At 34.7% G+C, this 22,271-nt stretch overlaps 1 protein-coding gene and 1 long non-coding RNA gene across 2 annotated transcripts in view; one reads left to right on the forward strand and one right to left on the reverse strand.

Moving 5' to 3' along the window:
* The window catches only part of LOC114879613 (neurotrimin-like), a 538,060-nt gene that overhangs the window by 347,232 nt on the left and 168,557 nt on the right, over window positions 1–22,271 (reverse strand). The window lies entirely within an intron of this gene.
* Window positions 7,455–22,271, forward strand: part of LOC123987967 — a 29,901-nt gene continuing 15,084 nt past the window's right edge. The window contains exons 1-2 of the long non-coding RNA XR_006829558.1: window positions 7,455–7,920; window positions 8,091–8,159. This is a non-coding gene — a long non-coding RNA (uncharacterized LOC123987967). The remainder of the gene's footprint in view (window positions 7,921–8,090; window positions 8,160–22,271) is intronic.

Raw genomic sequence — 22,271 nt, forward strand, 5'->3', positions numbered from 1 at the left:
GAAAGCATCATCTCCCGGATGGTGGATGAGAAGGTGGCTTCTAAAATTAGGCCGCGTTCAGACTAGGCAACTTAGTTGTACAACTTTCCGTGCAACTTCGGGTCTGAATTTTTGTGTTTCTGGCCGTGCCTGTACCAGGTATGCCGCCCGAAAAAGAAAATGGTTTTCTCTTGTAGAAATACCAACTTCCGTATTTTTTATTAGATCTTTGCGGAAGCGACGTCAATCGATTCCTTATGTTTTTGCGATCAAAATGAAACCAAACGCGACATAAGTTGGACAATAATTAACCAAGTTACGTGAAAAATCTAAATGCATAGTTAAAAGCCAATTTTGTTAAAACTAGTCCAGTTTACGTGATATGAGGTATCATTTTAATCGGGAGAACACCAGCAATCCATTGGTACCATTTTCATACCGATGCGATGAAAAATAAAGAATTTGATGTTTTGAAAAATTAATACGGTCAGTCGGTTCGACCTTAGGCCGCCGAGCGCCTACCTGGGGCCTGCACTCGGTATGTCGTGCGAAAAAGAAAATGGTTGTTTTCTCTTGTCGCCTAGCATTTACCAGCAGCACAGAAAATTGCAAAGGAAAGGAAGGTGGGCTCTGCTGGTTAAATTCTCATAGGGCCCGCCCATTTTTAAATACAACCGCTGTTCCAGTGAAACATAGAGTAAATAGATAAACCATTTTCTTTTTCGCACGACATACCGAGTGCAGGCCCCAGGTAGGCGCTCGGCGGTCTAAGGTCGAACTGACCGACCGTATTAATTTTTCAAAACATCAAATTCTTTATTTTTCATCGCATCGGTATGAAAGTGGTACCAATGGATTGCTGGTGTTCTCCCGATTAAAATGATACCTTATATCACGTAAACCGGACTAGTTTTAACAAAATTGGCTTTTAACTATGCATTTAGATTTTTCACGTAACTTGGTTAATTATTGTCCAACTTATGTCGCGTTTGGTTTCATTTTGATCGCAAAAACATAAAGAATCGATTGACGCCGCTTCCGCAAAGATCTAATAAAAAATACGGAAGTTGGTATTTCTACAAGAGAAAACTATTTCCTTTTTCGGGCGGCATACCTGGTACAGACACGGCCAGAAACACAAAAATTCGGACCCGAAGTTGCACGGAAAGTTGTACAACTATGTTGCCTAGTCTGAACGCGGCCTTATGCAAGGTTTCCCCACGTTAAAAAAAAAGAGTACAGAAATATTTATACATATTACTAATTAAGCTTCTTACTTAATATTAAATAAAATTTAGTATTTTTTAAATATATTTTCTAAGAACGTTTGTAATGAATTTTGGTGAACATTATTTTAGTTCTAAAACATTATAGATTTTTAACCCTTACACAGTAAGGTGAGTTCTGTCATTTCTCAATTATTCTATTTACCTAAATAATTATTACATAAAAATATCGTTACTTTAAGAATAAATAATAAATAAACTTTATAAGCTAAAAATAGTTTGCAAAAAAAACTAAGCTCTTACAAAAAAGACATTTGATTGTGGTTCGTTTAAAAATTTGGTTATTTTTCAAAAATCCCTGTACCAGTTAAGGGTTAATTACATAATTTATGTATCCTCCGACACAATTATCATAATTAGCACAATTATATATCCCTCTCACCCTTGTGAACAAGACTATAAATCGACAAATTTGCTGTTCAAAATAAATAAACGATTTCAAATCTGCGACAATTTTTATTTATATTTATATCTATGTTCATACTATGTTTATATTTATATTATATTATTTACTACTCATTTATGGTTATTATGTACCACTAACATTGTAAGCCTGTCGGGCTAAGTCGCTAATGACCCTCGCTGTCGATGCGACTTTAAAATTAAAATAAATAAATAAATAAATAAATAATTCGTTGAGATCCATAACACAACTACAGTAGACTCTCGTTATACAGGGTGATCCTCTCGCTAGTGGACTCAAAGGAAGTGCCGCCACAATAGCATGAAGTGGCCCAAGTCCTTTTTCTGTCATCGACACCTTTTCACAGACACAGCTACGGTATTCATCCCCGTCGAGAAAAGGGCTTGGGTCCATTCATAATGATGTGGCGGCATTTCCTTTGAGTCCACTGGCGAGAGGATCACCCGGTATTAGTGTACAAGCAGCGGTTTGACCTTCACAGTATTTTTCAGGTATACTAGTGTTGCTCTTCTATTATCATAAATTACGAAGATGATACACCTCTATATCCCAATCCTCTATCAGCCCTGTCTGTCTGTGGCAATATAATGAGAACCTACTGTAGGGTACATAAGATTACTTCAATGCGACGTAACAATAAATACAAAGTGTCATTTGTCTACATAGGATTTGATACAATATTGAGAGAAACTTTACCGGATTTGAGAGTAATGATAAAGGCGATGTTATCGATATTGATATCCTTGACGATCCTTCTTTTGTTCTTGAAGAGGATCGTGGTGACGGTCATAGCAGCCGAAGTGATAATGAAACAGGACAGGAAGAACAAGTAAAAAACTTAGACGAGGAAAAACCTAACGATCGGGGTAGTAATTTGCTACCAGACTTCTATCAAGAATCTTGCACTGAACAAAGAGATATACATTGTAAAAAATAGGAGTATAATATTGAAGAAAATATCTTTAAAAACAATTGTACAAAAATTCATGAAAATAACATTTCTTCTAATATAATGAACATTTCGAAAAAAATTATTAAATAAATAATCTATGTGATATTCTCCAAGATTGTAAAATTTCAAAATTCTAAAATTTCAAGATTCTAAAATTCCAAGATTCTATGATTCTAAAATTCTCAGATTCTGAAATTCTGAAATTCTGTCGTAAAATTCTAAGATTCTAAGATCATCTCGGAAAGTCCTGCGGAATGCAAAATATTAAGCGCTTGGCACTGTTAATGAAGTTGAGACCTGGCCTATTCCACCTACCTGAACCTGGCACCCCACTTTGAAAAAATCAATTTTTTTCAATTGCATTGTATTCTCCTTCGTTTGTACCCGTTTGTACCACTTTTCTTTTCGTTTGTTCCCTAAAGGGTGAAAAAATAATATGAGGGGGTGAAAATAGCCTAGCACCCCACTTTAACATTTCTCAAATCTTTTTACGGGTGCTCTTTCTTAATCGTTTGTACCATCTTCAGTTTCGTTTGTACCCCAAGGGGTTCGTTTGTACCGCTTTTTGAAAAAACTCCCAAGTGGTAACTTCGTCATTTTTTAAGATATTCGAAATCTGAAAGCGGGGGTACTTTCGTGAAAGTGAAGGTGGTACAAACGGGTACAAACGATTAGGAAACAGCACCCGCTTTCAGATTTCGAATATCTTAAAAAATGGCGAAGTTGACGGTTTTACATGGGACGTGTCCAGCGAGCTGATTTGCTGAACCGTTCAGCCTATTGCCATTAGTTAAGCCCCAAATGTTTACTAATTGGTCACTTTTGGTGTACGCCTCTCTCGCTGGACTATCTCTCTGCGGCTTCTGGCAAACTGCCTTGGGGACTTAGAAGGGACTGAATTCGTCAGTCTCAGACAGAACTTGCATACGAACAGTCAGCTTTCACGATTCTATCGATACGCTGCGACACAGCTTCTTATTATCTATTTGAGATACCTCTGAGGTCTTAACATACACAAACCATAGACATTTGTACAACACATCTACGAATTAAACATACTTATAATTCAGTGTTCATTCAATTTATTCTCCTTACAACGGTAAAAGGTTGTAGGGAAGTACGATACTTCGTGATGGTGGTAATTCGCGTTACAAAAGACGATCGGCCATTTCACCGCGAATTCTTGCTAAAAACATATTTATTGTGCATAAACCGACAGCGTACAACCCACACTACCCGGTTGTGGTGGTACCGTTCGGTAGCCCACCGGGTGTGCGTAACAGCATTTCCCCTCCTCCTCAAAATAAAAAAAAACAGCCGTGTCTTTTACAGTACTGATTCGGAGCGGGAGGGTTTAAGCCTTAGACTCTAAGGTCTTATATACAATTTCGAGATTATGCATCTCCTCTATAGAGGACTTGATGCTAACATGTACTTGCTAAAAGAATTTGGAGGAACTTGTTAATGTACCAAATCATGGAGTAACTTATATCGCGATTGATAAGGAGTGTACTACGAGAGTAAAATTATCGTCTGTACGAGGTCAATTACTGTACTCTCTTATCTCTTATGGAACCAGTTTACATCATAAGAACGATAAGAAAAATAGGCCATTTAACTGCAAATTGACTTAAAAAAAGCTAATCCTGGTACAAATCATAAATAGATTGTAATAGTTAATGGTGTTGATATTTCTTTTTCAATTTCAATAAACAATAAGTATATTAGTATCATATGGTCATTTACAAGAAAAAAAAATCAAATTATTTTTGTCATTAGATTCGATAGGAAAGAAATATAAAACAATTTAAGTTGGTTGTCACTGTGTCATTCGCAAATATAATAAACATTTCGGTGGCACATGTCCACTCTGCTGAGCGTGACTGAAAGGTATAATAATTGCAGAAATATATAGCGTAGTCGTTAATCTACTCGATCTATAAATAACACGTGTTATCCATCACCGGAACAGCGGCACCATCAAATGACAATGCTTGTACTTACATAGTACTGTGATTCGTTTAGATTTAAGGTAACTATCAATTTTATTTACTATTTGAAGTATTTGAGAAAATCCATTATTATAACTTATTTTGTAAATTGTACCTACATATATTATACACAATTTGTTAAACGCATTATAATAAAAAACACCAATTCCAAACGTAAAGATTTTACACACATAAAATGCGAAAAGAATGAATTTAATTTAAAAGAATAACAATTATTTCAGAAATTGTTACAATAGACCGTTTACGACTGGTTCATGTATAATATTATACATAAATACACTTATTATAACCATTTGGTAACAAACTCTCTGTTTTAAATAAAAGTATATAAAAAATGAATGGATCTTTAACATTCTTTTCATGTGGTTTTTAAACATATAAATTCGTAATTTTAGAATATCTTATTATTTTTGAAGAAATTGTGCATGTGAAAGTTAAATAATTTTTCTTTCTGTAATAAACTCTCGTTATATTGCGATGTAAGCGGTTTAACTTTCATACGGATTTTTAAGAATACTAGGGCTGCTCTTACATCCTTGTAACCTACGAAGATGATACACTTCTGTCTAACCTTCTACCTCCAAATAAGAGCTTGAAACCTTGACAAATTTTCCACTTTGACAACCCTCTCCGCGGCAATATAACGAGTGTCATTGCATTTTTCCAATCTGAAACGAAATCTTTGTAGTTTACAATTTATAAATTAATGCTATGTAAAATAACATTTCTCATAAAACAACAAGTTGACAATATAAGAACACTTTTATACGATCAACTAAGAAAGGATTTAGTAATAAGAATTTTTGTACATTTCTATAAATTGCTTGACGTTAACAATTTAAATTTTTCGATTAAAAATATGACGCTAAATTCTTGCGTATTACTTATTTTAATTTATTCAATCGACGGACAAAACGTTTTCTGATAATAGAACACCGGGTCAAGTATCGGATTGAACTCTACAAAACTAAACAGACGGAGCTAAATAGAACTGAACGAATAAAAGCAGACCTAAATGAATCTCCTTATTATTATTACTTTCAATGAATGTTTAAAGTACTTTAAAGAATTGGATCAAGATGATGAATATTACTGCATATTTTAACATTATTAATAAAAAGTGCTCTTGTCAACTGCCCAGTGACACGACTAATTTACATGATACTTAACCCATTAAATTAAAAATCGAGTGGATAATGAAATAATGTAATTGTTATGAATATTCTTCCGAAAGACCCATGTGGTCGACTGATATGAAATTTTTGGGGTTGTGGGACAGGATGACTGAACCTTAAATATAATATCTTATTTGTTTCCGAGACATGTCTTGATAAAATACTTTCGGTACTACCTATGCATTGAATTACGGTGCCCATTCGACACCATTCAATTTTTTAACCGACTTCGAAAAGGAGGAGGTTACTCAATTCGATCAGTATGTATGTTTTTTTTTTTTTTTTTTGTGTGTGTTCACCGATTACTCCGAGATGGGTGTACCAATCGGAATGAAACCTTTTACATCTTGTAGGGTATGTCTTCCGGTTGGTCCCATTGAAAAAAAATTTTTCATTTTTTCATTGTTATTGTAAAATACAGGAAGTTTTTAATGTCAAAATTGGACGATTTCAATGAACTTTTAATATGTTGTCGGGGAAATGATTCTGAACAACTTTTTCATTATGCATAATTAACGGAAAGTTTTAGTTTCCGAGATATTCGTAAAAAACTATTGTTACTACTACATTGAATTCTACGTATGCCTACGTGTCTTTACCGGTGTATGAGTCAGCATGCAGTCGCCGATTCTCTACTGTTTCTTGTATACATGTATACTCTCCAAGGCATGAACCGATTGCAATGAAACCTTTCACATTTCCGCGATATCTCACTTGCAAAAATTTATGCAATTTGTTATTATTAATAACTATTGTTATAACTTGTATGGAACTTGTTATCGCTAAAATATCGTTGTTGCAATTAATCAATAAGAACGGTAAACCACCTTACGGTATCCTACAAATACTGCTCGTTCCACTAAAAAGTGTGAAATAAAATAATTTTTAACAAAAAATACAACCGACTTCGAAATGCACTAAAAAGTATGAAATAATTTCTACTTCATTTATACAAATACCCAACAGCTATTAATAAAAGCTATTTACTCGTTAAATAGTATACTAAATACATTTCAACCTTTTCGGAGGCGGCGTAAAATTAAAAATACCCGAATATACGATGCTGTCAATAATGATTTGATAGGTTATCGACGCCTGAATCTTCCTAGTAGAAGAAAAGTTTTTAATTTTACGCCGCCTCCGAAAAGGTTGAAATGTATTTAGTATACTATTTAACGAGTAAATAGCTTTTATTAATAGCTGTTGGGTATTTGTATAAATGAAGTAGAAATTATTTCATACTTTTTAGTGCATTTCGAAGTCGGTTGTATTTTTTGTTAAAAATTATTTTATGTCTAATAAAACCATTTTCTATCTTCTATCATTTTAGAGCTAAATATGACGTAGTTACGTGAAATACCCTGTATGTATGTTCTATAATAATTTTATTATGCCATTGTCACGTCCTATGATGCATTCTTTAAATTCCTTTTTCATCATCCAAATTCATCGTTTCGTAATTCTGAGTGAGCAGTTCATTCGGGTCGACGTACTGTGAGAATGCTGACAATCCGAACGAAGGTGGTTCACCCGAATTGACAAATCAAACGTAGCGACCTCTTTCATCAATATAAAATAATGCGATCGAACACGCTCGCGTTCAGTTCGTAGCAGTCAGTTAGTTAGTTCGTTAGTTCGTAACGTGCAGTAACAATAATATCCGAGAGCACAGTTAGTTCGTAGTAATAATTCACGCCGCGCGCAGTTCGAAATTCAATTCAAGTACAAGTACTAAAATCCGCAAATATAATCCGCGAAGTACCTTTCCGAGTTCAATCCTCAAGAATCTACACGACTCTACTACGAAAGCTCAGTGCCTCGACAGAGCAAGATTCCGGTAACTCGATTAATTAAATAAGTCTGAACCTATACGACTCTGCTACGAAGCACAGTACTTCGACAGAGCAAGGTTCCGTAAACTTCAATTGTAAAAACGCTAGCGAATCGAAAGACTGTACCAGTAGTGAATAAACATACTTGTGACCGGAAGTGCGTGATCTTCACTCGAACCATCTACCCTACCGTTCCAATACCTGGACGACTCACCCCAACAGGTCCTATTCGAAGATAGGTTCTACTCGCCAAGTGAAAGGTAAGTGAGAACCTCTATCTAACTAACAACTCTAAAATACATAAGCAACGCCGAGGACTCAGTGAGAGAGAGACCTCGCGACGTTACACCATATACAATGACGTCTAAAAAATAAATGTTATAATTAACTAAAATATTTACTTTTGTAATTAATTTTGTTAACTTTCTAGGGAAATGGGGACAGCGTTTTAAAGTTTGCACAAGGGCGGTTTATATGCACGAGATAATCTTAAAAAAAGGTTTGTATCATTTAGAAAAAAAATAGTTTATCACGTTGCTATAGATACTTCAGTGCACCTAAATGGAAGAAGAAATAGTGACTAAGGAAAAATGATTAAGGCAATTGTTATATTCCTGTTTCTGAAATTTCCTTATTTGGAGTTGGATACACCCAGCATAGTCAATTTTTCGGGAATTCGAGACCAATTCGAAGCAAGGGCGCGGTCCCTCGGAATCACGTAAAGTCCGTCCCCACCACTCTCCAATTTTTAGGTATAAAAAGGGTGGCGGTGAAGGCACTTTGGGTCTAGTTAAAGTCTAGAAAGGGTTCGACACACGTCGGCACGGTTTTCTTACGGATAATCTCTGCGACAAGGAAACTCTGCGAGATCGGGTATTCAAGTCCCCTTCAAGCTATGTAAGTACTATAGTTTGTAGGCGTTTAGTGGAGGGAGTTCCGTCTCCCCGAACGCCTTTAGTTCGGGCTGGGGACCGCTATGTGGCGGCGAGATGACAGTGACAGTGTTTTCGCAAACGATCGTCCGGCATGCAGTTTGTATATATAGAAGTTCCGAATTGCGGTATGATAGGTGATCTGGGGCAGGGATCGTCTGTTGTCAGCCCCACTGACGAGTCTGACAGACGATCCCGAGACGGAAATGCCCTCCTTTTTCTCCCCTCTCGTATGTACATGTTAAGCATCATTTTGATCGTCGTAGTCCGCCTCCGGTTGCTCGTGTTCGTAAAAACCGAGGATTAGATTCTTGCCTCGCGGAATTGAGAAAAACTCTCAAAACTCTTCAATTTCAATTCACTTTTAAAAATGTAAATTAGGATTTAACACATTGAACGCGGCGATAGTTACATTCAACAGTTGGTAAGGTTCCCGTTAAGGAGAAAATAAATTCAGATCTCATTTTATAACTTACCTATTGCTATTAAATTATATTAAGTAGTCCAGAAAAAACCACTAAGGTGTACCTTTACCGCTCGACGTGCACTAATCAAGTTACGAGACCTATTATTATTAACCTTGAATTATTACCCTTTTTCAAAGAAATGTTTAACAAATGAACAATTACTGATTCAGTACGATTAATTAATTGGAAAATTTTTCAAGATTATGTAAATGAATTATTATAGAAGTGTAAGTGTTAATATTTGATAATTACAACAAAAATTGCTTTAGTAAGGAGTTACTTCAGTACAATTAATTAGTTGAGAAATTCTGCTTCCCACAGTATTATTAGGTCTTGTTACTAAACCTTGATTATTCTTCGGACTGTGGACCATGAAAAGAGCCCCGATTTTAACTTAATTTTGTATCTCGTATTACTATTATTTTTAAAATTTTACATTGTTGCTTTAAAAATTATTCTTCTAATGTATGAAACTCTTTCATTTGAAAATTATACATTTCACTTTAGGTTAATATTCTTGTATATGTTTTGTAAGTTTAGGTCTTGATTGAATCAGACTCCGTTATTCAAGAGTTAAAATCATGTCAAGCATTAACAACTGCTGGATAGCCGATTATTTTTTAATTATTTCGGTGGATTCGAGTGACAAATATCTCTCATATATTTTACACGATATTTATGTCCACAGAATATGCTGGACATTTTTACCTGTTAAATGGGAAGCTCATTTATCAAAAACTCACTCTGTACATGCCGTTACAATCTTGCAAAACCGAGTTAACTCGTCATGCGCGTAATAAATACGGAATTCCATAATTTGTGTCTTATATGTAATTATGACCAAATATCCTTTGATAAAATAAATCAACATTTTAAGTGAAAGATATTATGTCAGTAAAAGTGAGTTTCTGTTTTCATTAAAAAATAAGGAAATTGTGAAATTAAGAAAAAAATTGTTTTCTTTATATAAAAAAATGTGTCATATCAGTTAAAAAGAAATATGTAATGTATCAACTTTTAATACTTATATCAGCGGTGGAATAAGGGGAGGTGTACGGGGGCTACAGTGCCCGCCCCTTTTTATGCATTATGCCAACAAATGTCGAATGAAATCTTTTTTTACTGTTCTTTATTTTCCGTACGATTAAAAGTTATTTAATTTTATTTAGAATAAATTTTAATTTTTTTACCAAGTTTATTAATGAAGGAGGGCCTTGAAGGGTTGATAGCTACAGGCACAAGAAATTTTAATCCGGTCCCGACTTATATAAGTAATGCCAAATATTTGTAGGATAGTGTAAAATTGTATGAACGTTTAAATGACACCAAGGAATTTTATTGTATAAAGAGGTGTCTTCAGATAATGAATATATGTATGTACTGTCGATACTATTAATATTTATTAATTTTTAATGTTTGCTCATACATTCAAGGTTTATTGATTATACATTTAGCTTCAAGTTGGCATTTAACAACGTCTAATTAAAAAAGGCTTATATAGCTATTATTTTAATATTATTAATGGCAAAATCAAAGAAGACAGAAGTACGAGTTGAGAAACAATTTTTAAGAAGAGAAACATATTTCTTTGTGAATTTATGAATTCACTCTAGAAGATTTCAAAAATTCTTTTCATTATAACTAACACACGCTTTAAAAGATTGTTGAAAGTTCTCAGACCGTGAATATTTATTGTCATTACTTTATCAATACCCACTAAAATACTTTGGCTTTCATCAAACCACCTCGTCAATATTTTAAGTATTGGAAATGCATCAATTTCCTCTCTCACGCGTTCAATGATATTGACAATATACAGGTTGTTCCATGCACCTGGGCCAAGCTATAGCATTAAAACAATAGAAAGTAGATAAGAATTTTATTAGGCAGAATTAAATGTTATCTAATAGAGTAACGCGTGATGTAAGTACTTATTCATAATTAGCTAAAGGCCAGAAGAAGCCCGCCTTCTACAAAAAATCTGGACTATTCACTACTCACCTCACTATTATAAAATCTTAAGATTCCAAATTTCTAGAAATTAAAAATGTCAGATATTCAGAATTAAAAAATTAAAAAATTCCAATATCCCAGAATCTAGAATCCAGAATCCAAAATTTTAGAATTAAAAAATTCCAGAAATCCAAAATTTCAGATTTTCAGAATTCCAAAATTTTAAAATTCTAAAATCCCTGAATTTATAATTCCAAAATTTTAAAATTCCAAAATTAAAAGTTCCAGAGTTTAAAAATCCTGAAATTCCCGAATTTCGAATTCCAATATTTCAGATTTCAAAATTTCAGAATCTTACAATCCAAAATTCAAAGATTTTAGATTTCAATGTTACATTTAAATAATATTTCTTCTCCGTCGCATTGCTGTGATAAGGCGTGCGTCAGACGACAAGGATTCTACCGACTTTTCATTTCGCGACCATGTGAACGCGTGTCGGCGAACCGTCAAAGACGTCTGGCTCAGCGACGCAGTGGGACAAAACGATTTTCGACGATCAAAATTCTATAACTTCGGTTCTATTGGAAATATTTTAATGAAATTTTGGGAAATTTTTGCCTACATTATGGTACTTAAGTTGTATCAATATAAATCATATTGAACTACAGGGTGTCAAAATATTCACGTATAAAGTGTAGCGCGTTCAATATCCTTCACTTGTTGGACATATTTTATGTTATTTAACAAAAATTTGACTCAAAACTGTTAATAACTGTAATAGAAACGGATTTAATAATTAAAAAATGATTATCGCGATCGTTAAATTACAATCACTGTAGAAGGGATCGGCAAGTTAATATCGACGTATTGACTATTTAACTGTGGGATTTACTTTTGAAAATCTCTCACGGGACATGTAATTAAAATCAAGCAATGACGAATATACACGTCGAATACAGTTAGCTGGCTAATAATGGTATCTAGTACTGCTTTTCTATCAGCGGCCAAGATGGGTGTAATTTATTTCAATCGCCATTTTCTTGAACGGAGGCAAGTAGGGGCAACCAATTTTTTCTGATTCTGATAGAGGAAGGTTCACTTTTTACTACAGTAATAATCAAACGCCACGCAAGTGCCGGCATTTTTTTTAAATCAAACGCAAAGTTGAGATTTTAGTTAAATGTACTTCGTTTCAATCAGATCCTATTATTTAAAAAGCTATTAACATTTTAACATACTTGATGCACTAAATAGAATCTATATTAATCTAGTAAACTTTATAATTCATTTGAATTTTATCTTTCCGAGTAAAATTCATTAGAATCGTACATTGAAGTTACGAGTAATATCATCAGCGTTTCGTTCTGACGAATTTCTACTGACTTTGAATGCGGACCACGGCAAAACGGAAGCAAATATATAAAAATGGATTACACTACGTTAAACTACAGTTTATTCTCTATCCATGTACGCAAATAGTTTTTCAATTCTCGAATTCACGAAAATCGACTTTTAATCGCCGAAAGCCGTTTTGTCCCATTGTGCGACGCCCTACCGCAATATTATAAAAATTCGTGGACAAGTTCCGCGGGCGTCTTTTATGATCGTTGATCGTTTCGCGTCGCAGAAGTTACTGTTGGACTCGCACTTGGCCAACGGGAAGATGCTTAAATCTTCGGGTATTATCAAACAAGATCCGTAAACGGTAGTAATCCAGGAATGCCGACGTATCGTGTAGGACCACCAAGTTTAACCACAGCTTCTTTCCCGAAACGAATCGAATAAATACTCATCACCAGGAGGCACGCGTCGCCTAGCCAAGCGAGGCACCCGAGTGAGTGAATAAGCGCCAATTAAAACAACTAAAGTGAACAACAAAAATTTCTATATTCTAAAATCTCAGAACCCTGAATTCCAAAATTTAGAATTTCAGTATTTGAATATTTCAAAACTCCAAAGCACCCCACAGAATTCTTATGAAGAATAGCTTTTGGCCAATTTTTCTGAAATTGCAATATAATAATTCCCTGTAGAACAAAAATGTCAATGGGCACTAAGTCCGAGGGACAGTACTTGTCAATAAATAAAAAGTATAGTTATAAGCAGACAAATGCATCGAGGACGTAACGTTACACCTACCACCCTCCACATAAACAGAAGAAAAAGGCCTAACCTAGATGGGCTGTATCCCGAAAAGTACTGTCCCTCGTACTTTATGCTCATAGGTACTATTAACCTTTTGAGTGCTATGAACACTGTAACATGGTGGCACGAGCGCCCCCGTTACAGTAGCCAAGATTTCGCCCGCCACGCACCTATCTCCGTAACACCCCTTTCCCTAACCCTATCCCCTTCCCCCACCCGCCGGTACTGGGCCGATAGAGGCGACGCGACGGAAGGAAATGAGCAACGACGCTGCGAAAATGGAGACCCCACCCCGAGGCTGACGACGTCCCGCAACGGCAAGGAGCAGCCCAATTCAAATCGCCAAAACGACATCGTGGGGTCACCTACCCGTCGAGCCTGAGAACCCTAATGAAGAATTAGCCAGCAGCTCAGCATCGACGAACCTCCGTCAACCCTATCGATCTCGATCACCGGCCAATCCCCAATCGATGGATCCCTACTCCCAATTAGCGCCCGACCTAGAAGACAGACCCAATCCCCGACCCGCATCCGCTCCCCAAAATTCCTTGCGACAGGCTCGTCGTCGCCGAGCATTAGAGATTTGTTAGCGGGCGTGTACTTTCGATTCCCGATTCCGAATGTTTAAATATTGAGAGCGACCTAGAAAACTGTTAGGTGAGTATTGCGAACGAGGCCTAAGAGAGTGAAAAAAACGCGAGTGCCGCGCGCATATATGTGAGTGGGGAGAGAATGACAAAGTAGTCGAGGAAAGATAGACCTCGTGTACGAATAGAGATAGACCTCGTGTACGAATAAAGTTATAGAGTGCTTATTGAAAAATGGGAAGATTCTTGTTATCCCACAAAAATCTAACAAAAACCATTTAGAGAATTGTATAGTATGTGTGTGCAGTGTGTTGCAGCATTGGTGAGCCCCTTAAGATACCCCTTTTGTAATTCCGAGTTCCAGCAACGGCTATCTTCTGTGTCCGCGTATGCTTCTCGAGTGTACACTCGATTTTAATTAGTTTTCAAGATATAACGTTTATAAATTTCCCGATTTTCAGTGGATACGTCTCGGTTTGAGTAGTAAGTCGTAAAAGCGACCATATTGTTGCGGTAAATGTCATAGCGGGGCCCTACGCTAGGAATGGGAGACTTAAAGAATAAGAAATCGCAACAATTGGGCCGCTTTTACGAAAACCGAGACGTATCTACTGAAAATCTGGAAATTTGTAAGCGTTAAATCTTGAAAACTAATAAAAATCAGGTGAATACATTAAAGCTTCATAAATTCGTCTTGAGAAGCACTATCACATGAACTAAAAAGAAATATATAGTTTTATTTGAAAAAGGAAACTTGACCATCATATCTCTTAAACCAATAATGCAAAACATTTTTTACTTCGGCCAAAACATAGGCCCCCCTTTTCCAAGCAATTCCCATATCAACAATTTTTTGTATCATTAATAATTACGGAATAACGGAATTATAACACTTAAACCGGGACACCCTGCATATGCGTTCGGCAAAATCGTTCACCATGGGCTATGAACGCATATATGGGTTCTCACACAACCATTCAATCTGGACTACAGTAAAACTTGGATATATGCAACAAACATTGGGACCCAGGCGTTGCATATATCCAGTCGAGGTGTCGAATCTCGGGTTACACGCGACGAGCAGCCAAGCGTGAACGTAGAAAAGGACAGACAGTGGTGGAAAGAAAGAGGTCCGATGATCAAAGGAAAGAGCCGAAACGTATCGGTGTGACTAATACTAATTCAACTATAAAACTTTTTTATTTTTGCCTTTTTTTTACTGAAACTTTTACTAACGCATTGGTGAAATTTTTCTGATTAAAACGATACCAAACACGATATAGTTTGAATTATAATTACTTGCTAAAATTGATGTTAAAAGTTGGCGAAAAGCAAAGGAGGATTGGAAATGAAAACCGGTTGCGGCGTCGACTCGGGTTTTAAACGTTGCATATATCCAAGCGAGGTGTCGATTCTGGGCATTTAAACGTTGCATATATCCAAGCGAGGTGTCGATTCTGGGCATTTAAACGTTGCATATATCCAAGCGAGGTGTCGATTCTGGGCATTTAAACGTTGCAAATATCCAAGCGAGGTGTCGATTCTGGGCATTTAATGTTGCATATATCCAAGCGAGGTGTCGATTCGGCGTCCGTACAAATCGTTTGTACCGTGCCGCGTTACTTATTGTATGTTCGTACACAACATGCGACGTGTTGCATGTTGCATGTTGCGTGTTTCATGTATCTTTGGTGTACGGCCTGCCTTATACATATGTAGCCAAATCATATCGTGTTTGGTACCATTTTAATCAGAAAAATCTCACAAATGCATTAGTAAAAGTTTCATTAAGAAAAAGTTAAAAATAAAAAAGTTTTATCGTTCAATTAGTATTAGTCACATCGATATTACGGTCGGATCATATTACACGGTTTCCTCGCCGAGCGGCTCGGTTCGGCTTAGGGGGATCCCCCCAAGTGGAGGGGATAGCGATGTTGCATATATCCAGACAAACTTTTGTTGCATATATCCAGGTTTTACTGTATAAACGCATATATGCGATTGATGCTTGTAAGCCTAGAGATATAAAAACATAGTAAGAATGCGTTTACGTGTGCTTTTGTGCAATGCGCGTTGTCGTAAAAAGTCCACAGCACACGTTTAACGTCGCACAACTCAGCGCTCCAAGGTTTAAATTGTAAAGTTTCAGAAAAATTAGCCAAAAGCCATTCTCCATAAGAATTCCGCGTGATCGTTGTAAAATTCCGAAATTTCAAAATTTCCAAGAGATCCGATCCTCCTCAGAAAAAAATCCTAGTTACTCCAATGGTATTGTGTCTGATGACTGTTATTATATTTTTCGTCTTTGAACTATTGGTATAGTACGGAAATATGATATATTGTACTTAAGTAATTTATACTATTTTTTAGTTTTCAAGAAGAAAAATCGTAAACATAATACTTCATGTCTTTGGCCGTACGATTATCGAAATTCAATAAAATTTTATATTCCGAAGAAAGGTCTAGACCACTGGCAGCTATATAAATAGTATCCCGCTAAATTGGAAAACAATCTGAACCGACGTAATTTTTTCACCGAGTGGAAACACCGTATTTTTAAACCAGTCAAGCGAGATGAAATACTAGTCGTTCGAGTTTATGTGCGGTGCATTGGACGCGTCTGGTATCCAGGGAAATGTCTGAAAATTTCAACCACCAGCGAAGAAGATCTGGTTGGAATTCTAAAAGTGACGATAATTATATCCTCGCTGAATGAATATCGCGTTTTAGACCATGGTTTGTTCTAGTTGAAATGCTACCTTTGCATTCAAACACGCCGAAATGATAGCCAAACAGGATAACTAGATCCAAATAAGCTACTGGACAAATTTTCGTACCAGCAAATTTAACATTTTCTTTAGGATTCAGGCAACATAGAATCTCTAGAGTAAGAATTATAATATTTGTTTTGCTTTCACAGAGCCTTTGTAATTAAAATAAATCATTAGCATTATTTATGCCGGAATAATTCTATTTCGAGGCTTTAAACGTTCTGTTATTGAACATTAATTAATTAAAGATTATTTACGAAAGAAATTGCACTAAAATCGAATATTTCAATATTGAGAACTTTATAATATTAATGAACGATTGCAATGTTTGAGCCATTTTTATAAGAATTTTATACAGTACAGTACAAGTTAAATGCTTTAAGTACAGTTGGACGCTATTTCGCGAAACACTATTAACCTACAAAAATTTTAAAAATTGATATTTTAATACAAATTTTTGTTGAAATTGATTACATTTTAATTGAATAAAGTTAAAAAATCCTTGAGAAAAAGTAACATATGTAATACAAAAGACTCTCGTTATATTGCCGTGTATGAGGCTTTAAAAATAGAAAATTTTTCAAGCTTCCATGTTCTTATTTAGAGGGAGGAGAGCTAAACGTTTATCATCCCTGCAAGCTATAATGGTGTAAGAGCGCTCACATGGCAATATAACGAGAGTCTGCTGAATTATATTTTGCAACAAGACGTTAAGTGCCATAATGTGTTTTTTAAAATAGATATAAACTATTTGAGTTGTTTGTAAAAATACAAGTACACTAATACAATGTAATATAATGTTAATTTAAAGAATTCTTCATAATAATAAATATATCAAAATAATGATTAAGCAACATTTCATTAACCTCCAAATTAAATATTGTTATACAAATAGAAAAAAATCATTCTTAACTTCAAAAGCATTTTATACATAATGGCAGTTATGGGGGTTAGAGTCGCAAAATACAGTATAAGTTGGATAAGTATCCGAAAACCGGGGCAAGTCGGGCATTTACGAAACGGAGGTGTAGATTTTTAATGATAGAAATGACGCAGGCCGAGCCTAATATTTGATAATCGAAATTACTTTCAATTTTAAGAATTCCAGCTTTCCTTATATCGCCATTTTCCTTGTGGAAGCATAATTTGATCGCGACTGTGGAGACACAACGATATTGGTTGTAAACAGTCATACTATATCTATTATTTTTGCTGAAATATGGCAGCACCAATAAAAATTAAGCTGTTTACAAGCTAAAGTGATTAACTCTATTTTTTGAATTTATCGAAATTTTAGTACCATAGCACTCAACTGATGGGTAATTTTTTATGTTTTATCAATTTCTTTATTTTTTGTCTTTTTAGAGTTGATCGATTTTGCAAATGAGTGGCTCAATTGATACCGTTATTTCGTAACCCTCATTAGAGGGTCTTTAATTTTTATTCGACAAAAGTAATATCTGTTTCAATTAATCAATTTATGCTGTACCTGCAAAATATTTAAAATAAACAATTAATGTATATAGGTATGTACATAACCACCTGTTAAAAATTTTCATGACTGAATATAGAAGATAAATGCTTGAAAGGAAGTGGAAGAATTCAACTCGATGTTTAAATGAAAGTACAGCTTCTACGATGCATGAATGGTTTTTATGAATGCGTCTAGACTTTAGACTTTTGGTTGAATAAGAAAATGTGAGTAGCATATTTGAAGTAAGTTCAAACTGATAACTGTTGACATAGTACTCTGTCTTTTCAAAACTGACAGTTGGGGGTAAAACAGTGCTTTGTTCCATTTTATGCCATAATACTAGGGCTTTCTTTCACCTAAATCACTAACGATTCATCTCTCTGCTCTGTCATTATATTTTCATTTCTATCGTATAAAAATAATGATACCTGCTGCTTTAACAACTACCCTATTTAACTCTCCGTTGGGCAATCATAGTTTTTGCAACTTCCATAAACAAGCTAGGTCATTCATGTCCACAACTAAAATTTTTTCTGTTCTTGGCTTTCGGAAAATCTGGAAAATTTCTGGAACACTTGTTGAAGGCTCTACTTTAAATCTCGAACAGCGGAAAATGGATCAGTGATGACCTAAACTTACAAAACATATAAAATTTACAAAAGAAGGATATTCATCCAAAGTTAAATGTATAATTCTTAAATGAAAGAGTTTCGTATATTGGAGGAGTAATTTTGAAAGAAACAGTGCAAAATTTAGAAAATAAAAATAATATGAGATACAAAGTTAAATTAAAATTGGGGCTCTCTCCATGGTCCGCCGTCTGAGGGTTAATATACAATTGTTCCCTTGAATCAAACGTTTATAGGATTAATTGGGAAAATAAATATTGAAAAAGAAGATCCGGAAAAAAGTTAGAATTTGTTTTGCCCATAAATGACCTATCTTACCCGCGAAGAATGAAATTTTTAATTTTCAGAATGTTATATAGTTTTATAAAAACTTTCTTGAAGGTAATTTACCGAATGACAAATTATTAGTAATTAGGAACGTAATTAATAATTAGTAATTAGTAAGTAGGAACGCAAAATTTTTCAAGACCATTTGAAGAACGGAGAGAAAATACTACATATAATGATGAAAGAGTAACCTAACTATGTTTTTTCCTGTGAAAGTCAAATCGCTCGTGTAGCAATATAACAATAGTCTACTGTAGTCTTTTCTCTATCCTGTCTTTTCAAAATATATTACTACAGTGAATGTGGATCATAATTGTTTGTAATAAACTGAGTTAGGATCATAATTGTTTGTAATAAATTGAGCTTGGATCATAATTGTTTGTAATAAATTGAGCTTGAATCATAATTGTTTGTAATAATAATGAATAATAATTGAGTAACAATGAATATTCTTTGTTCCCTGTTTAATGTTGTCAGCTGGTTATTGTTATAAACAATAGCAAGTCCCAAAATGATCAGAATAAGCCAATTTGGTAATTATTTAAAAATTGGTCCTCCTCACCGATTTTCGTGACCTTGAAATATGTTGTCAAGGTCATCATTCTGAACAACTTTTCCTTATACATGTTACCGCCGCTCGGCCTTAGTTTCCGAGATATTTGCAAAAATCTTTGGTAATTAGTTAAAAGTTTGCACTCTTCACCGATTTTCGTGACCTTGAAACATGTTGTCAAGGTCATCATTCTGAACAACTTTTCCCTATACATGTTATCGCCGCTCGGCTTTAGTTTCCAAGATATTTGCAAAAATCTTTAGTTAAACTTAGATTACGTGTACACTGTATTCCGGGAAAAATGGAGACTGAATGGTGATTGAAAGAGTGATTGAAGTGGTTTGAGGTTAGGGTTAGGGTTAGGGTTAGGGTTTTGTTTTTGATTTTTTCACGTTATAATTACTCTTTCTTTCACTTTTTATATATTGTATACCTACTATTCATTTTGTGTTTTGTCGGAAATCGGAAACATTTCGCCAATAATGTCGAAAAATTCCATTATACGCTCATTAACATCATGTTGACGTCGGAATAAAAACTCAGCTATATATCCCATGTAATGAGACGTACGACTTCCATAACGAGGAATATTAGCTCTCGTATCACGCCATGTACGCTCTAAACCTAAACTAACCTAAACCAAACCTAACCCTAACCCTAACCCTAACCTCAAACCACTTCATTCACTCTTTCACTATTCAGTCTCCATTTTTCCCGGAATACAGTGTACTGGTGACATAAATATAACTGCAGTTTTTTACGAATATCTCGGAAACTAAGGCCAAGCGGCGGTAATATGTATAGGGAAAAGTTGTTCAGAATGATGACCTTGACAACATATTTCAAGGTCACGAAAATCGGTGAGGAGGACCAACTTCTAAATAATTACCGCCAATTTTACTATACATATAATATATTGAAAGAAAGTTGTAGAAAATGTCTGCAGTCGTACTGCAGTAAATTCAGAGGAAGCAATGTAATTTCCAAAAAGTTTCATTCTCATAATAACGTTCCATCAGGTATTTTGTTATTAGAACGAAAGCAACTTCATCTGTGCAGATTAAGATAACCGTTAACCTTAGTCTAAGTTTCCATTCTACTTCCAGAAACTTGATCCCGCGAAATTATTTTATCGCCACTTCCTCAGAAATTCTATTGTTCAATTTCTGGTCGCAAAGCTTAATTTCTCGATAACGGAAGAAGCATTGGGTTTGTTCGCAGAATAACAATGGGCATTTCCTAGAAATCCGTGCAAAGGCACGTTTAGCGGTTCAATTACTTCGAAGCTCGATTCCCGTTATATATGTATGTAAGTACCTACGACGAAAAATTGTACCCTTAAGGAAAAAAAACACTGTCGAACTTTAATTGAGAACAGTATAAATGATCAATTGGAAATGACGCGATATCTTTATCCCGATGTTCCTTTAACCCCTACACAAGATTTGAAGGATCATTATAATCCAACTAAAAAAAAAAGGATGTTTACATGTGAAGCATATTTTATAATGACTTTAACTTTCTACACAATTCAGGCTTCGCATTTGCATATGTAGTAAACTCTCAATATATTGCCGGTTAAGAAGTGGAACTGTAGGAGTGGGAAATTCTTGAAATTGGCAACGTGTAAAAAGCTCCATGTATGAAAATCCGTATGAAAGGGAAGTGTCTTAACCGGTAGTATAAAGAGTGGCAATGTAGCGAGAGTTTACTATATTTTAATTATGAATCAAAATGACTTTGAATGGCTCAGAACATCCATTTTCGAAAAGTTAAATATACGTTACTAACGGATATATTGATTCATTGATTAGCAGATTTAATTTTACAAGTAATTTTACAATTACTTTTCCGAGTAATTTTGCAAGTATTACTTTTTCTATTTTTACAAGTATGTTTCTACAAACTTCATAATTTAATGCAAAATGCATTATTTATTCTAAACGTGATGGAGAAAAACAGTAAATGCATCTAGTTAATATATTTCGTCGTTATTTTCCTTTGATAATAATTCATCAGTGAAATAATCATTCAGGAAATTGGCTGATAAATTTTAGTCGTGACTTGAATAGGCGGATTTGTTTGATGTCCTTTTGGAATCGTAAATCTAAATCTGCTTGTCGAATCGGACCATCATTCGCCAAATCACAACCAAATAAATATTATAAAATTTAAATGCAAATTCCCTGTGTCAATATTACTTTTCAGACGAACATTTATATTAGACATTGTCTGCTATTGCGTTTGTGTAATAATAATAATAACTTACTATCTGATTTTACAGTATGCGCTTGTTATATTGCCACGGAGGGGGCCGTAAAAGTGGAAAATTTGTCAAGCTCCCGAACTCTGATTTAGAAAGAAAGAGAAGATAGACCTGTGTCATCTTCGTAAACTATGAGTGTAAAAGTGGTACATAATACTATGACTGAAAATCGGTGTGAAAGTCAAATTACTCACGTGGCAATCTACTTATAAATTAGTTTATTATGCATCAATTACTAAATTATTCATTATTATTTCATTGGATCATAATCCAAAAAATATAATGATAAAGTATATTCATTTATATACATATACATATTTTTTATAACATTTATATTATCTCTTGGGTAGGTAATTATGCATTTTTGGATCCTATGAAATTTGTATAAATATATTTTGCACGAATCTTTCATTGATTGTGAAATAAAAAATAGCCAGTTTCTACCATTACTAACTTTGCAAAAATTTCTTCTGACTCATCTTGTAAAATATATGTTGAATTGAATAA

The sequence above is a fragment of the Osmia bicornis genome, chromosome 7 (genome assembly GCF_907164935.1).
Source record: "Osmia bicornis bicornis chromosome 7, iOsmBic2.1, whole genome shotgun sequence".
Classification (NCBI taxonomy): Eukaryota; Metazoa; Arthropoda; class Insecta; order Hymenoptera; family Megachilidae; genus Osmia; species Osmia bicornis.